This window comes from Zalophus californianus, chromosome 11, assembly GCF_009762305.2.
Source record: "Zalophus californianus isolate mZalCal1 chromosome 11, mZalCal1.pri.v2, whole genome shotgun sequence".
NCBI lineage: Eukaryota > Metazoa > Chordata > Mammalia > Carnivora > Otariidae > Zalophus > Zalophus californianus.
Genome location: NC_045605.1, coordinates 20,814,258 through 20,831,562, shown reverse-complemented (window position 1 = coordinate 20,831,562; position 17,305 = coordinate 20,814,258). Strand labels below are relative to the sequence as shown.

The 17,305-nt window shown below is 42.8% G+C and overlaps 1 protein-coding gene across 4 annotated transcripts in view; it reads right to left on the bottom strand.

The window, feature by feature from the left end:
- The window catches only part of PKNOX2 (PBX/knotted 1 homeobox 2), a 304,609-nt gene that overhangs the window by 285,850 nt on the left and 1,454 nt on the right, over positions 1-17,305 (bottom strand). For 2 of the 4 annotated variants that reach the window (XM_027581284.2, XM_027581295.2), the window contains exon 2: positions 13,032-13,177. The exons of the other annotated variants lie outside the window; for them this stretch is intronic. The gene's annotated coding sequence lies outside the window, so the exon portion shown is untranslated. The remainder of the gene's footprint in view (positions 1-13,031; positions 13,178-17,305) is intronic. 4 annotated transcript variants of the gene reach the window in all.

Sequence of the window (17,305 nt, the reverse complement as noted above, 5' to 3'; positions counted from 1 at the left end):
AAGTACCTCTTCACTGGAGAAGCTCTGGCAGAGGCCCAGTGACTAATCACTGTGGACAGAAGATTTGTGCATCAAGCAGGGAGCAGGGAACTTGTAAAGTCTTTTCTAACATTAAGATTCTACAGTAATATGAGGAAGCAGTGAAGGATTTTTAACTGAGGAGCTATATAATTAGAGTCATGCTTTAAAAAGATTAATCTGGCAGAAACGTATAGATTGGGTCAAAGTAGAAACAAACTTAAAACAGATGAGCATGAGGCTGATAGAATAGCTCAATCAAAAGCAATTAGGACTCTGGTTAAACATGGTGGATTAGGCATGCTTGTTATCTGTACTCCCTCATAAAATGCAACTAAAATGACTGCATGAATAAAAAGGACATGAATCCACAAAGACAAAGACTATGGAAGAGGAGACAACAGCAGACGGGAGGTGTCAACAAAATCTGACTTGGAACTGGAAGCACCAGGTATCTGTTTAGGCCAAGGACCTGGCTGAGGCTGGAAATGAGGCTGTAGCTGCCCAACACCCTGCCCCCCCAAATCCCCAGGAGATGACAGGACATCCCTGGAGAGACTATATTGGAGGAGGTCCACATGAGGGACAATAGTCACAGCTAAATAATGAGGTACAATTCTGAAACCAGAGGAGTTAAGGGAAAGATTACACATTGAATGGTACTATCCCGTGGTTCCCTTCCCTGGCTAGGCTCCTGGAATGCCAGCAGCCAGGCTCATACTCACCTCCTCAGGCAGAAGACTAGAGAATTTGTTTCTTGGGAAACTTACCAGCGCAAGAGAGAAGACTAATCAACACTGAGATTTGGGGGCCCCCAAACAAATGGCCAGAACCCTGACTAATCACTCTGCTATAAGGCCCATTAGTCACCAAGACTAAGTACCCCCACCCCACCCCCCCCACAAAGAATCTCTACCTGAGCCTTAGGGCATCATTTTAAACACTAATGCCAGGCAATAATTACTGAAAATTTTAGTGAAATCTCTAACACAAAATACCGAACAATCAAAATAAAGGAATTTTAAGGAAACAGGCAATGCAGAAAGAAAAGAAAACTTCAAAAATAGAATAACTAAAACTTAAGAGAATCAAGGGATGACACTGTATTCATAAAAAAAACAAGAGGATGCCATGGAAGAGAACAGAGAGTGGGAAAGAGCTTTTTCACACTGAAATAAAATATCCCAAATAAAACACTAAACAGAAAAGCTGGAAGAGGGCTGGGAAGCTCTCACTGAAAATAGAATGAAACAGAAAACAAAATGGAAAATAGAAGGAAAGGGGGAAGTACATTTGAGGATCAATCTAGAAGGTCCCCAATCTAACTAATAGGAATTCCAGAAGGAGAGAAGACAGAGAATTGAGGCGAAGAATCACCAAAGAAATAATATTAGAGTATTTCCCAGAACTAGAGCCCACAGTTGCCTAGGCTGACAGGGTCTATGGGTGCCCAGCACTACAAATGACAAAGTGGCACCAAGGATTGTCACTGCGAAATGGCAGAAGATCAGGGATAAAAACTAAACCCTCTTCATGGAAGCATTATTCATAATAGCCAAAAAGTGTAAACAACCCAAATATCCATGTGGTATATTCATACAGCAGAATATGATTTGGCAATACAAAGGAATGAGTACTACGACATGCTACAACATGGAGGAACCTTGACAAGGCTGTGCTAAGTACAAGAAGCCGGTCACAAAAGACCACATACTGTGTGCTTCTGTTTCTATGAAATGTCCAGAAGAGGCAACTCCATAGACACAGATGTAGATTGGAAGTGGCCTAGGGCTGGAGTGGAGGTAGTTTGAGGGGGAGTTCAGACTGGGTACAAGGTCAGTTTCTTTGGGGGATAATCAAATGTTTTAAAATTGATCATTGTGATGGTTGCACAACTCTGTAAATATACTAAAAACCACAGATTGTATACTTTAAGTTAGTGAATTATATGATATATGAATTATATCTCAATAAAGCTGTATATTAAGGAGAGAGAAGGAAGGAGGGAAGGTGGGGGAGAGGGAAAGGGAGAGAGGGAGGGAGAGGGGGAGGGAGAGGGGGAGGGAGAGGGGGAGAGAGAGAGGGAGAGAGAGAAAGAAAGAATCCTTTATTTTTTAATTTTATTTTAAAGATTTTTAGTTATTTGACAGGAGACAGCGAGAGAGAGAACACAAGCAGGGTAAGTAGGAGAGAGAGAAGCAGGCCTCCTGCCAAGCAGGGAGCCCGATGTGGGGCTCGATCCCAGGACCCTGGGATCATGGCCTGAGCCGAAGGCAGACGCTTAACAACTGCGCCACCCAGGCGCCCCAAGGAAGAATCCTTTAAACTTCCAGAGAGGAAAAAAGGTTGAAGACAAAGGAATAGGAATCAGAATGGCATTGGACTTTTTAAAAACAGGCCAAGATATAAAAGAGGTGGTAGCACAGGTCTTTAAATTTTTGAGAGGCGCCTGGCTGGCTGAGTCAGTAGAGCATGAGACTCTTGCTCTCAGGGTCTCAGGGTCTTGAGTTCAAGCCCCATGTTGGGTGTGGACCTTACTTAAAAAATAGTAAACAAATTAGGAGGAAAAGTGACTTTTAACTAACACTTCCATATCTTGACAAATTATGAATCAGAGTTGAACAAAAACATTTTCAAAAATTCAAGTAATAAAAAATGTTTCCTGTAAATCTTTTCTGTGAAGGCTTAGAGAAGAGATGAATATCATCAAAATAGGCAGTAAACTAGGAAAGAGGAAGACACGAGACAGGGAATTCAGAAGCTCACATGGGAGAGGAACGAAAGGAATTCCCAAAATGTTGATGCAAAGTGCCATGGGGCCTTAAGACTGACCTGTCCAGAATGGAGCAGGAAGAGAGATGATCTGGGTGGCAAATCTCAGGAAAAATAAAATGAAAGTGAACTACTATGGAACTGATAAAGACGCCCATGGCCAGACTGGAGGGAATTTATAGTTCTAGAAAATTTGGGGGCAGAGTTGGTGATAGACACTTATCAAAGTAGGCAAATTTTAAACACCAATATTAACTAAAAAAAATAATACATACAAGAAAAGAAATGTAATCATAGTACATGGCAGACCTTAGGTGCAATGTTTCCACAGTCATAGTACTATAAATACTGAATGCCAATTTAACCCAAAATTATCTAGTAACTAAATTAGGAGGCTCGAGGGAGAAGTGGGTATTTTTGTGTTGGAATGTGTTAGAGAGTTAACATCTGCCAGAGGAAGAAGACAATGATGTTGGCAAAGCTGGGGAGATGGAATGAAGCATTAGCAGCATAATGCTGTTTAGAAAATACAGACTAGATACAGGAAGAGAAATTTAATTTCAGAAAGGTCATCAGCCTTGAGTTAGAGTAGTAGCTGGTGGGGATGAATTTGGAGGATGTGGAAGCTGGGCTGAGGACCCAGTAAATGTGGAGGGCAAGGGGAAGGGAAGCCTAAAGCCAACAAGAAATAAAATCATCCCATGGTTTTAAGCCTGGGTTGCCATAATGGCGGTGCTTGGGGAAAAAGCAAAGTTGGAGAAAGTTAACTGCCAAGTTAGCTGCTTGGAAGGCAGATAAAGGTGGCCTCTGCTGTGTTCTGGGCAGTGGGGTCCCTTTGGACGCACCCCCTTTGGTGTGCCTCTGTGGCTTCTGGGGGCACAGCATTCTGACTGCAGCTGTGTGGCAAACAGAAGCTGAGAGCATCTCAAATGTGTGAGATTCTGGGTGTCAGAAATCACTTAAATTAATTCTGCTGATATTCAGCTAATCAAATCAAAGCCCGGAGAAATTAATTCAAGGGAGGAAACAGTTAACCAAGGGATGGTCAACAACAGTGTTAAGGGACTTAGAGAAGTAAAGAACTGAAGACCAAGAAAAGGCTGTTGGATGGGGCAGTTAGGTGATCACCAGGAAAATCAGTGCCCCGGCGTGGAGGGGGACAGCCACAGTGCGGGGTGTGAGAAGTGATGTAGGGGCTGTGGGAGTGGATCCTACCCGACAGCGCCTCGCACTTAGTAAGGGCTCCACAAATATTAGTTGTTGTGTTTTTTTGTTTTTTTCAGAGAACATGATGATTAAAAAAAAAAAAAAGGCTGGTGGCTTTGTGAGGACAACTTAGTCTTTAAAGATGTTTGAAGGAAAAAAAGGAGTCCTAGAGCTGGCATCTAGACAGAGGGGAAGGCCAGGCAGTGACAATGGTTAATGGAGCCGAGAAGAGCAATGGCTGATAGAAGTAAGAGCCAGAGTACCTGGACAGACATTAAAAAAGGACATGAGGGGCGCCTGGGTGGCTCAGTCATTAAGCGTCTGCCTTCGGCTCAGGTCATGATCCCAGGGTCCTGGGATCGAGTCCCACATCGGGCTCCCTGCTCAGCGGAGAGTCAACTTCTCCCTCTCCCACTCCCCTTGCTTGTGTTCCCTCTCTTGCTGTCTGACTCTGTCAAAAAATAAATAAAATATTTAAAAATAATAATAAAAAAAGGACATGAGTGCAACAATTGGTTTGAAAAAGAGGACAAGTCCACACTAAAGGAGAAGAGAAAAGGATGGGGGCGGGGTAATACCCAGATCAATTTTGAAAGGGAAGAAAGGGACATTGAAAAACCCTAGATTGAGTGATCTCTTTCTAAGGAAACCAGGAGGCATAAGCCATCAAATGAAAGTAGGTATCTGTAGTGGGAGGTGGGGGGTGGGGGGTGTTGCAAGCTGGAAGAAGCCAGAAAAGCTTTCGAACAGTGGTTCTAGGCCAGGAGTAATTTTGCCTGCGACCCTCGCTCCCATCCCCGCCCCCGGAAGACCTTTAGTAATGTCTGAAGCCTTTTTTTTTTTTTTTTTTTTTTTTGCTGTCACAGTGCGGGAGGAGGTGCCACTGGCATCTAGTGACATTTTGTGGAGGTCACGATGCTGCTAAACACAGGCCAGCTCCCCACAACAAAGAATGATGCTGTCCCAAATGTTAATTGTACTAAGATTGAAAAACTTTGCTTTAGAACAACAATTGAGGCGATTTCACTAAGCAGTCAACAAGAAATGTGTAGGAGGACTGCTCAGCTGTCCCAAGGCCAACCCAGGCTTAAATAACATAAATCTGAATCCAGTTGGTATGGTTTTTTGAAGTTTTCTAGTTACATTAAGCAGAGAGAGCTCATATAAGTAGAATGTCTCATTTTGAAGGGCTTTACAAACATTTGTCATGAATCCACTGCTAAAGGTATAAATATCTAACATTTATTACCTTAAACAAATCTTTGAGGTAGGTACCTTTTCTCTGGCTTTCCACTGAGGAAACAAAAACACAGAGGCATTAAGTAACTTACCCAAAGTCACACAGCCAGTACAGGTAGAGCCAGGGTTTAAAGCCAGGCAGTTTAATACAAGTATCTGTTCTTACCAGGATTCTATGCCTTTAGGGGACCTCTAAAATCAGTTCCATTTCTCATCTGACACTCTTCCAACGACCTCCCACTTCTAGAACACGGATGTCCTAGCAAAGGTGTTTCTTTTGACAGCTCTGCACCATATGTATCTCTTCCCTTTAATACGCAGGACTCAGTCTTGAGTTCAACAATCCAAATCCTAAATGCTAAGGGCTAGGAAGGTGGTTAAAGTTTTCCTTAGAGAGAAGTCAAGCATTTGAGGTATGACCTCTGAAATAACTGCTCTGAATAAGATCAGCAACCTAACCCTTTAGAAATTCTGCAGATGGCCAGTCTGTTTTGTGAACCAGCATGTTAGCCATGCCCGTCTTTCTGAGATTACAGAGTGACTGAGTGCCTCTGAGCATTGTTCATTCTATCTATCAAGGACTTTTTGACTATTAATCCCTGATCATATGCTCTGCTCAGCCTAGGTTTGGAATTATCAACCTCCTAGGGTTGCGTTCATCGGGACTTGGCAGAAGCACTGCTAAATTTCTACCATGTATGTGCATTAATTCAAGGAGAACTCACGGAAATCTAATGACTGGCCTACGATTGATGCTGTTATGAGAAATGCCCAAGAAACAGATGGGGGATTAGATACTTTCAAGCATCATTAATCCATCCTCAGAACCGGTTTGACCTTTGACCCAGCTCTGGCTCCTGACAACAAGAGAGCTGTAGGCTTGGGACCTCCTGCCTGTGGTAGATGGCAGGGGCGAGGCTGCTGCAATGGGAAGTGGGGGTGCAAACAGCTTACCTGAAGGATGCTGAGATGAGAAGCAGATAAGTGGGGGCCAAGGGACCAGAATACCAGGCAGAGAAAGACCGCATCCCTGCTCTGACCCCATCATTCCTCTCTCCAGCCTCTGTCACCTCTGCCTCTAGGTCAGGGGACTCACAGAAAACTCTAGGCCTCCCATCTTCCAGCTTCCTCCTTTCTCTCCAGTTCTTCTCATGGCTCCGTCATCTGGCCCATGCTCCCTGCTCCCTCATCCTAACAGCCCTTATCAACATTCAATCCACATCCTCTGAGTCAGTGTTTTCCTTGTACACTCACTCCCAGAAAGTCTCTCAATTACATATGGACATAGGTGAAAGGCAGGTCCAGGATTGGAGAATGTTTCTATTTCTATTTTCATTACTAACTTATTTAGGGTTTTTTCCCCCTGATCGTGATTCTGGTTGTTGCTTAAGTACTTATTAGATAGAGCTTATTCTTCTAATCACTCTTTGTATTTCCCCAACAATTCACATCTGACGATTCCTGTTCACTCTGTAGCTAAGATAAAATCATCAAGATTTAAACTAGGACCTTCAGTTGACCCTCACTGAGTAACAGATACTTGGGATTTTGAGATTTGAGCTTGGTGGGGGGTTACAAATCTCATTCAGGGCAAGTGGCTCCACTTAATCTGGTCTTATATCCCTTGCCATTAGAAAAGGCTTGCTTTGTCTAACTTAAATGCATCGTGCTGTTGTGCTCTCCAGAAATCCAGATTTTCATCATAGTATCCCTCTGGTAAATGTCTCTCAGCCCTTTACAAGAGTCACCAGCCCAACCTTCTTATGCTGTAGTAAGAGGATCTGGGACAGAGAATAAAATTCATCTGTTCTTCCCCGCACCCCTCCCCCGACATTAAGGAGGAGAAGGAGCTTTATCAGAGTCAGGTACCCGAGAAAAAAGGCCAAGGATAGAGCCCCAAAGCTCTGATCCCTAAACCTCTGCACCTCTGGCGGCTATACACAAAGGGCTTCTCCCCTTCCCGAGCCTCCATGTTAGTCCCTTGGCCACTGCCAAGTGTCATTCCCTGCTCTTATTTCCTTTCTCTGATCTACCCCCTCCAGTAGCTCTAGCACTAAAGTTAGTGTTAGCTAGCTGGTTTACTTCATCTTCAGCATTACCAGCCCTGCTCAGGTCCCTCTCTTAACCAAGAGGCCTGCTTTCATCAGCATCTTGTGTTGGCTGATTTCTGAGAAGGATATAGTGGTGCATGTCTGAAGCTGTTCACATTTTGACTTCCTGTCAGGATAATCAAAACTGCCTTCTACCAGGAGCTAAAGAAAGATGATCCAGTCAGGGCTCCTCTGGGGCAGAAGACAGAGTCCCCATGGTGCCCCTATACTCTTTAAATTATTTGGACTTTGAAGTGATCTGTTTAGACCTTTAGGCCAACTGAGTGCTGAGAGATAGAATGTCTGCTGTTCTTTGTTTCTTCTAGGAGCTCCATAAGGAAAAGAAAAATAGAGGCGTCTATGAGACCCACCATCCCAGTGACCTGGCTGGAGAAGAGGTGTCACCTGCCATGTCAGCCTCTCACCTAGCTATCACGGGGGTTCTTGGAACACTTCCGATCCAAAGAAGGACCTAGAGCAAGGAATGGATATGGTAGGTGCCCAGCCAGTATTTGTTGAATAAATAAATTAAGTTTAAATATCTTACGGCATCTCTTCACTATTGAGATTACCCTCACTCTGAAGTACATAGAGGCTAAAAGAGACAGAAAAGAAATTAAAATGCATTTGGCACCAAGACAGAGTAAAGCTGTGTCTAAACATGAAATGGAAATCGCATCCTCTCTTAGCGCCCCAGATTCTCCAAGTGCAACGACTCGGGGGCTGATACTGGTACACAGAAGAAAATGAAAACTTATTTCCTAGACCCCCCAGCCCAGTGAGAGTGTTCTATCTCCATGATCCAAAGAACATCTAGGCCTATTTCTGACCAAAAGAGAGAGATAAAAATTCCTTCTCGGGAAACCCAAATTTTTGCAGAGCTGAAGAACTTGCTATATCACAGCTTCAGCTAAACAACACGAGCTTGATTATCAAATATTAGAACTGGAAGAAACAAGCATTGATGCAAGTAAAAGAATATTCTGCTGCTGATTTAAAGACAAGTGAATCGCTAAATATTTTTATTAGCAGCAAATTTGCTGCTTGCTGGAACTAATTTCACGCCCTGTAGATATGGTGCTTAAGTTGGAAATGGCGTTAAATTGCTCTCTCCTTGAGGCGGGTAAGGCTTCTGGTGGCAACCACCACTAGATGGCACAGACAAGGTAGCTCCTCTAAGATAGGCAGCTTTGGAGCCAATCATAGGGAAGTCCAGAGGAAGTTCCGCCCTACATTTCCCCTCCTTCCAAAGAAAGATTTGTGTCTCAAATATCCAAACCTTTTAAAAAAAGGAGTTGACTAGAAAGGACCATTCTTCCCAAGGTTCTTGAATTTCCCAGTTCAGTCTTTTCTCTAAACTCATACACCTCTAGTTCATATGTCCAATTAGTCAACCAATTGTAATTTATATAGTTTCTTATGAGTTAGTCCTGTCTCTTCAATGGCACCATATAGCTTCTAGAAAGGAAAGATTACATTTTATCATCAGAATGGAAACCACAGTGAGCAAACAGGTACAACTTGCAGGTCGGGGAGCTAGAATAGAAGAACTGAGATAAAGATGGTAGCGCAAAGGATGAGACCCAGGTTAGACCAAGATGGACCAGAACACACAGAGGTCACTGGAGCCCCCAGGGAAATGATAGCAGGTGAGCAATCCAAAATGAAGACAAGGCCAGCTCTGAGGGTCAGGGAATGGCTGGGACTCAGAAGCCACAACCAGAGGACACATTAAATAGTAAAGGTCAGAGCAGGCTGTGGGTGAACAAATAGACCAAGAGAATGCAGAACACAAATGCCTAGGGAGAAAAAAAGGCAAGAGGCCAAAGTTCAAAGCAGCAGTCAGGAAATGTGTAGAAGCTAAAGAAGTAGGAGCAAAACATATACAAAAGATTGAGGTACTTATTTTTTATTTATTTATTTTTATTTATTTATTTATTTATTTGATTGAGGTGCTTATTAAACAGATGCTTATGGTCAGTTACTACCAGGACCGACACAGGTTCACTAAGTTTTGCCCAAATGAACTCATTTCCCTCTACAGTAGACTTATGAAGTTGATAAATCAGATCATGCCACTGATGTCTCTTGCTTAAAGACCTCTGAGCTGGCTACAGAATGAAGCCTGAACTCTTTAACATGGCGGTTGAGGCCCTTCACACTCCCCCACCTTGTTTCCCATCACTCCTATCCTTGAACCCGGCACTCCACCCACATTAGGATATCTGCTCTTCTTGAACCATGAAGGAATGAAGACATGCATTCTTCCATGGTTGGCTTATCCCGTTTCTTCACTCGGAATATCTCCCATCTCCATACTCCACTCATCTCACAAAAATCCCGCATATCTTTCAAGGCCCAGTTAATCTCATTTCTTTGGTGAGGACTTCCTTTCTCCTTTTTCCCCCATGAAGAAGTAATCTTCCCTTGCTCCAGGTCCTCTGTAAACTTTGCTTATACTGCTAATGTGGATTATGATATAATATATACAAAACCTATTATATTTTACATTGAAAAACAAATATACCTCTAATACAAATTAGAGGTAATGCATATTTAATTATACACACATTAATTTGGAGCTAGTGTATATATGGTTATCACCTCTGCTAAATTGTGAGCTCTTTTAAGACAAGAATGATGTCTTGATCATTTTTGTGTCCTCAGCACCTAACACAGAACCTAGCGGATAGGGGGTCAACAACAAACATTTATTGATTTGAATGGGAGTCAATGCCAAACACATATATCTTCAAAGTTGTCATTATGAATAATGCTGTAAAATGGGTCATTAGGCAAAACTGAAGCTGTCTGAACACATACACAGACAAGAAGGAGGTTTCCAATGCTGCCAAGCTTCATGTTAGACAACATTTTTAATAATGATCCAAATTAACATACAAAGAATGTTTATCAAATGTGCAAGGAGATCCACTAATATCATAGGGAAAAGAGTCAAGACTTTAAAAATAAACCTAATAGGCTGGAATCTAGTAGTCTGGAAAACTAACAAGATAAAATTGAAGTAAATGTAAAGTTCTTTATTTAAATTTCAAAAATAAATTGCACATACCGAGTAGGGTGGAGATTTCACTTGGCAGTAATAAATGTGCAGAAGAGTTAGAAGCTTCAGTTAATCATAAGCTTTGAAAGCAGACAGTGAGATGTGACCAGTGACAATCTAAGGACACGAGTCTCTGATGGTTGTGGAGTGTCCTGCTCAAAAGAAGCAGGAATAACATCACTCTGCTCCAAGCTTATGTGACGTATTATGAGGAATTCTAGCACCAGATTCTAAAAGATGCTTAATAAGCCTCAGTTCAAGTCCAGACTAAAAACAAACAAACAAACCACAGTTCATCCAGATCGCTGTGACCAGATGGTAAAGGAGTCTAGATATGGTAAAGTAAATCAAGAACAAGGGAACTCTGTGTGTGCTTTACTTGGAAAGCTAAAAACTAAGGAAAGGCTTCATTGGTATCTTCAAATATTTTAAAAGTGCCTCTTATATGTTGCTACAAATGGCAAAGCTAGACACAGTGAGTACAAATTATGAGGAGGCGGAGTTTGGCTCAGTGTAATAAAGACCTTTGTAAGATTTACAGCCGTCCAACAATCAAGTGGGTAGCTTTGGGAGGTTGAGAGCTCTCTAACCCTGAACAGATTCCAGCAGAGGCCAGATAACTAGGTAGGTATCTGTAAGAGACTTACAGAAGAGATTGTTTATATATATAAAATATAAATACCTTCCCTTGTGAAATCTCTCAGTGGCTCATCAGAATCTGCGGGATAATGTCTAAATTCCTCATCATGTTGGGGCACCTGGATAGCTCAGTCGGTTAAGCATCTGCCTTTGGCTCAGGTCATGATCTCAGGGTCCTGGGATCTAGCCCTGCATTGGGCTCCCTGCCCAGTGGGGAGTCTGCTTGTCCCTCTCCCTCTGCCCCTCCCCCAGCTCACTCTGTCTCTCTCTCAAATAAATAAAAATCTTTAAATTCCTCATCATGTCATGCAAGCCCTTCATGACACAGATCCCAATGACCTCCCTCTCTTCCTCTTCTGCCCTTACCCACCTCCCATGCCTTCGGACCCAGAACAATCCATATCACAGACACTCCGAACTCCTCACCTGTCCCCTATTTGTTATTCTCTCTCATACCACTAAATATTTGCATGTGCTGGTCCTTAGGCCTAGAACCCTTTCCCTCCTATCCTCTGTGGCTGATTTCCAGTCATCCATAAAGACCCTGTTCCAGAGTCAACCTTCCCTGACACCCCTATTTCCTGCCCTGTACTCAGGAAGCACCCCCAGATTGCCCTCTGATGTGGCCTTTATTGCAGAGTGTTTTTTTCTTGTTTGTCTCAAACAGTAGAATGTGAAAAATCTGAAGAAAAAAAAAATAAAAGACTATGTCTCTGTACCTCCTATTTCTAGACCACTGCCTGATGGATGGCAGATGTTCAGTTTTTGAAGGCCTTTATACCCTAGGTCAAAACACAACCAAGGGGTCAGGCAGAATCTAGAATTTACTAAATGGGCAATCATCTCCAGAAATGAGGGTTCGGAGAAATGACCAATTCAGAGAATGGCCATCCTTCTCAACCATGGACCACCTAAATAATTACACACTGTGCTTTCTTTTTCTTTAAGGAATCTGGCTTCACTGTCTTCATTCCTCAAGCCTTTGTTCTTTGTCACTCCCTTCATTTCTTCTCCTTGTCCCCCACTTACATGCTCCCTGACTCTCCTATCTCAACCAGGGAAATATGTTGGCAAAGCAACCAAAGAACCAATTCTATTTATCATCATTTCTTTATTAGATTAACTTAAATCACATCTATTGCCTTCAGGGCCTCTGAGTTTGTGTAACAAACTCATGTTAATATTTTCTATCGAGGATAGTTTGGCAAGTGCCCCAAAGGTTAGCAAAACACAGTTCAGGGGCAGAAAATCCCAGAACCGAAATCCTCAAAGCTTCTTTTCCTCCTTGTGGACAGGGCTCCTTGCCATTAAAAAATGTGGAGTATTTATGAGACTACCCTCTCAGGCTGGAATATTTATGAGACAACCCTCTCAAGCTCAAGCCATACCTAGGTATTTGTGTGCTCCTGAGAGAGTTATATTCCTAAACCTGTTTTACCTCTTAGATCTCCTTCCTAAGTATGAGGTCTTTCAATCCCAGAACACAGCACCAACCTATAAAAAGCCTTTCAATTTGAGTAGCTGGGAGCTCAAATAAGATTTGTGTCCATATTTTAAAATCCCTCCATTCCAGCCATCTCCTCTCACTCAGAGCCCAAGAACGGTGGTTTCTACACTACCTACAAGCTCAGCTTGACCCTCTTCGGAAATGCCCTGATGGAACAGACTGAGTGCTTACTGGTGTGACCTCAGCCGAAAGGGAGCATTTTTCAGCTGCTTCTCCGGCACAGGGAACTTCACATCTTGTAAGGAAGCATGGGGCTCAGGCCTGTCATGGGCTGTAACAATGCCTCAAGACATCTGCTAATCCAGAAACCCCATGGTTCTTCTAATACTCTCACACTTTCCCTAAAGCATGGCGAGTTTCCTTCTCCCACCCACCAAATGTTCCTGTATAGGCTCCAGCTGAGTTTTGCCATATATATCCTCCCTGCAGCTGCCTGGTGTGTGTCTCTCAGGCTGCTGGCCTCTCCTTCACAAGAACTGGGGAAATCAGAACTCACGGAATCCTTCTCTTGCTGGTCGGTTGCTTTATGTCAGCTCTGCCAGAAAAGGACGCCTAGACAGTGAACCCAGAGGCTAGGGCCAGTGGCAACAGTGGTAACAACAGATCCTCCTGCTGTTTGAGGCTTTATATCCTCCTCCCGGTCTGTAGGAGAACAAAGGGACATTAAACTCCACCTTATCATCACCCTTGGCGCTCTCCAGGAGAGGATGCCATTTTACAAAGAACAAAGAAATCCCACCCCCACTGGAGATGAGGAGACATGAAATGAGCCTTTGCACCCCACATTCTGGGGAGGAATCACCAAAAGCTAGTTAAGGCCTTGGTCTTATGGGAATCGGGCCCCATTCTGACCATAGGTTGTACGAACTGGTATTTGGCATACTCATTCTGTGGTTGATCTTGGCAAGTTAAATCCAGTCACTCCTCTGCTCAAAAAGCTTCCAAATGGCTTCCCATGTCACTCAGAGGAAAGCTCAAGGCTTACCAGGCCCCCTGTGCACCACCCCCAGCTCCAGCCACACTGGCCTCCTTTGCTCTTCTTGGACAATGCCTGCAGACTGGGCCCTTGGCTCTTCGCTCTCTCACTTCCTTTAGGCCACTGCTAAGATGTCACCTCAGGAGAGAGGTCTTTCTTCATGACCCTGTGTCAAATAACACCCCTCAATCTACATGCCCCTCATTATTCTCTGTTCCTTTATCCTGCTTTTCTTCTTCATAGCACTTGAAACCCACAGATGTTTCACATATTTATTTGTTGATTATCTGGCTTCTCCCACTAGAATGTAAATTCCATGAGAGCAGGGACTTTTTTTGTTCATTCTTTACCCCCACAGTCTGGAACAGGGCAAGGCACCCAGTGATACTCAGTATAAATAATTGTCAAATGAATGAGCCCATGAATGAATGGCCCTACCCTTAGGCATCCATACTAATGATATATGATCACTTGCCTTGAGCCAATGAGTAGACAGTGCCTGACCAGGCAATGGAGGCTCTTGCCCCCTGGCCCAGCTCCTCTCCTATTTTCCAGAACTCTGGCTGTTCAAATGATTACGAGCATAATCCGAATTCAACTGCTTCTCTGCCAACCAGCAGAGGAATAGACCTTAGAACTTCTTCCAGCATGAAAAACCTTCCCAGCTCTCATATAAGCCAAATGGACTCAATCTTTCGGTGGCTGAGTAGACTAAAACATGTAATTTGGTTCTTCCTTGTGTGAGTGAAGCAGTCCTTTTGGAAAATAGACAAAATACCTGGCTCTCAGTTGTTGAGCCAACAGGTTGAATTTTCTCTGAAGGACATTCTGACTTGTTAAGAATGGACAAATACTTCAGAAATTAAAAGCCTGTTACTTGTCTCATCTGTTTCGGAGGCCCACCAAAGAGGGAACTCACCCCCTTCCCCAAACCAGGGGAAGCAGAGGCTTTCGTAAGACACAATGCTGCGATAATGCTGAAGGAAGCTGTGCAGGTTTGCTTTCTATCCTATTGTCTTATCCTGTCAGCTCCTTCATCTCCCAGAATCCAGGCTCAATAATTTACAGCGGAAAGACGTTTAATAAATAAACGGCCAGATTGGAGCTGTCAGCTCTGCACAATGGGGCTGTTTGCATCTTTCGCTCAGCTTCAGCACCCGCTGAAGAAGAGCACCCGCTCTCCCGGCTTGCTTCAGCTAAAACAATCCCATTTGCTATTTTCATAAAATTAGTTCCTCTGCAGTTTCTATTAATCAGAACATGCTTCGGAGAGAATTATACTGGGATTTCATCACCATCGGAGTTCAACCGTTACGTGAATCCGATGAATTTTTATCACCTCTATGACTGGCAGAGAAGGTAAAAAACTTGGGTGGGCTGAGGTAAGTGGGCAGAGAGTTCTCCCCTCATATCAGCTGAGGTCTCAGAGACCTGAGAACCCAGATCAGTCTCCCCTGCCACACATCTGAGCAGTTTTCTCCCACAGACACATCTCTTTTCTATATACCTATAATTCTGAATCTTCTTGGGGTCATGGACTCTTAAAAATCTGAAGAAAGCTATGGACACTCTCCCCAGAAAAGCCTACACATGCACACACCCACTAAGCCTTACCATTCAAGGGGGTCTGTGGACACTCTCCCTCCCTTCTCTGCACATATGGCCCATCCATGGACTCCAGAGTAATAACTGTGCGTCCTATGGCTTCCTAATCATCCTCATCTCCCTGAAGAAACTTAGACTGGAATAGAGACGCAGTCACCTCTGAATTCCTTTGTTGAAAGAGGAAAAGAGATTTTTTTAAAAGAAAAAAAGAACGTAAAAGGAGAAAGTTTTCATCATGGTCATATACCTTTGAGAAATGAGGAAAAAAATGAAAAACAGAAGACAACTCATATGGGCTGAAATAATGCAAGTCCAAGGATCTATCAACTGATTATTGTGCACTGTATTTGTCTGGATGAGACAGGGGATTAGAATTAGGAAAGATCTGATGAATTCTCCTTGCCTCCAGACTATACAACACCTATCCTATCCTAAGTAAGATAAGCTCTATATGAGAAAAGACACAGCATGGATGCAGGAAACCTTGGGCCAGAGGAACCAGGATTCTAATACCAGCTCTGTCCACAGACTATGTGGTTTTAGGCAAGAAATAATTTATCACTATCAATGTTAGTTTTTGTTTTGTTTTTTATTGACATGATTTCCAAAGTCTGTTTTGGTTCCAACATTCCATGGGACCTGATTTATTAGAGACCTCTTTAAAAAAAAAAGATTTTATTTATTTATTTGAGAGAGATAGATCATGAGCAGGGGCAGAGGGAGCAGGGGAAGCAGACTCTCCACTGAGCAGGGAGCCTGATATGGGGCTCCATCCCAGGACCCTGGGATCATGACCTGAGCCGAAGGCAGATGCTTAGCTGACTGAGCCATCCAGGTGCCCATCATTAGAGACTTCTAAGATAGTAAGGCTCAAAACTTTTTCTTAATGGCCCAGCAGTAAATATTTCAGGCTTAGGGGCCATATAGTCTCTGTATTAACTACTCAGCTCTGATGTTGTAAAGTGAAAGCAGCCATAGACAAACTGCTTGCACACCTGTGTTCCAGCAAAACTTTACTTATACTGAGACTTGAGTTTCCTATAGTTTTCACAGATTTCTTTTGTTTTTTCCCCAACCATTTAAAAATGTAAAATTCATTCTTAGCTTGCCGGTCATACAAAAAATAGATGGCAGGCCAGATGAGGCCCCCAGACTGTAGTTTGCTGACCCCTGGTCTACAGCATCAGGTAAATATTATGACCTGGAACATCATGGTGGTAATTCTGGATGATCTTAGAAAGCCAGTAACTTGGGTTCAACAAGTGACAATTGTACTGGGAGAAATTTTTGTTTACCCAGTTTCCCAATTAGCAGAATAGAACAATGGTAGCTTTTGAGTCTCAGTTAATAACCAACAATCACTTAGGTGTCGGGTACATTTTCAGACCTACAGAAATGCTCAAATAATCACACAAGAGAAAATTTATATAAAAGAATTTAGGACTCCCTGGCAGAGAAAGTTCTGACTATAAAATAAACATGAAAATTTTATGCCTTCTCCTGAAATCACTCCTTACTCCTTGCCATAGTCTTTTTGCTTCCCTACCTCTATCAGACAGCATAACAAATGATTTTACACATTAAAGAAAGAGGCAATTGGGCACTGGTTTGTACTGTTATTGCTTGAACTTTTTGGTTTGTTTAGGAGAAAAGAAAATTGTAATTAAACAAATGATATGCATACATATATGGCGCCTAAGTACATTCTACAAGTACAATATTAGCTGTGTACGTATACAGCTGAGATTTGGAGCAACGTGGAGAGGCACTGTATAACACTTGACAGAGGAGACAATTTTTAAAAGGAGAAAGATTGGATAGTCAAGTAATCAATCTTCTCTAGAGTGAACTTTGATTAAGAGATGGCAAAAGATGGAGTGCTGTGGTGACAGCACTTCTCTCAATTTCAATGAGAGGGTAGAATATCATTATTTAATCAGAAAACTAATACCTCGTCCCAGTTAAGGGATGAGATAGAGGTGGGGCTAGCGGGGAGGGTCCCTTGATGTGAGAGGAAACCTAAAATGTTACATCCATTCAGGAAGATGTAAGAGGTCTGAAGTGCCTTCTCAGTTATGCCTTATTCTTAATTTATAATTTAACTAAAGTCAGCTTGATCATTTGAAGTATAAGAAGGTTAACTTTTCCAATCTCAAACTTTGGAATACTTTCTCCCCCAAACATTAAGA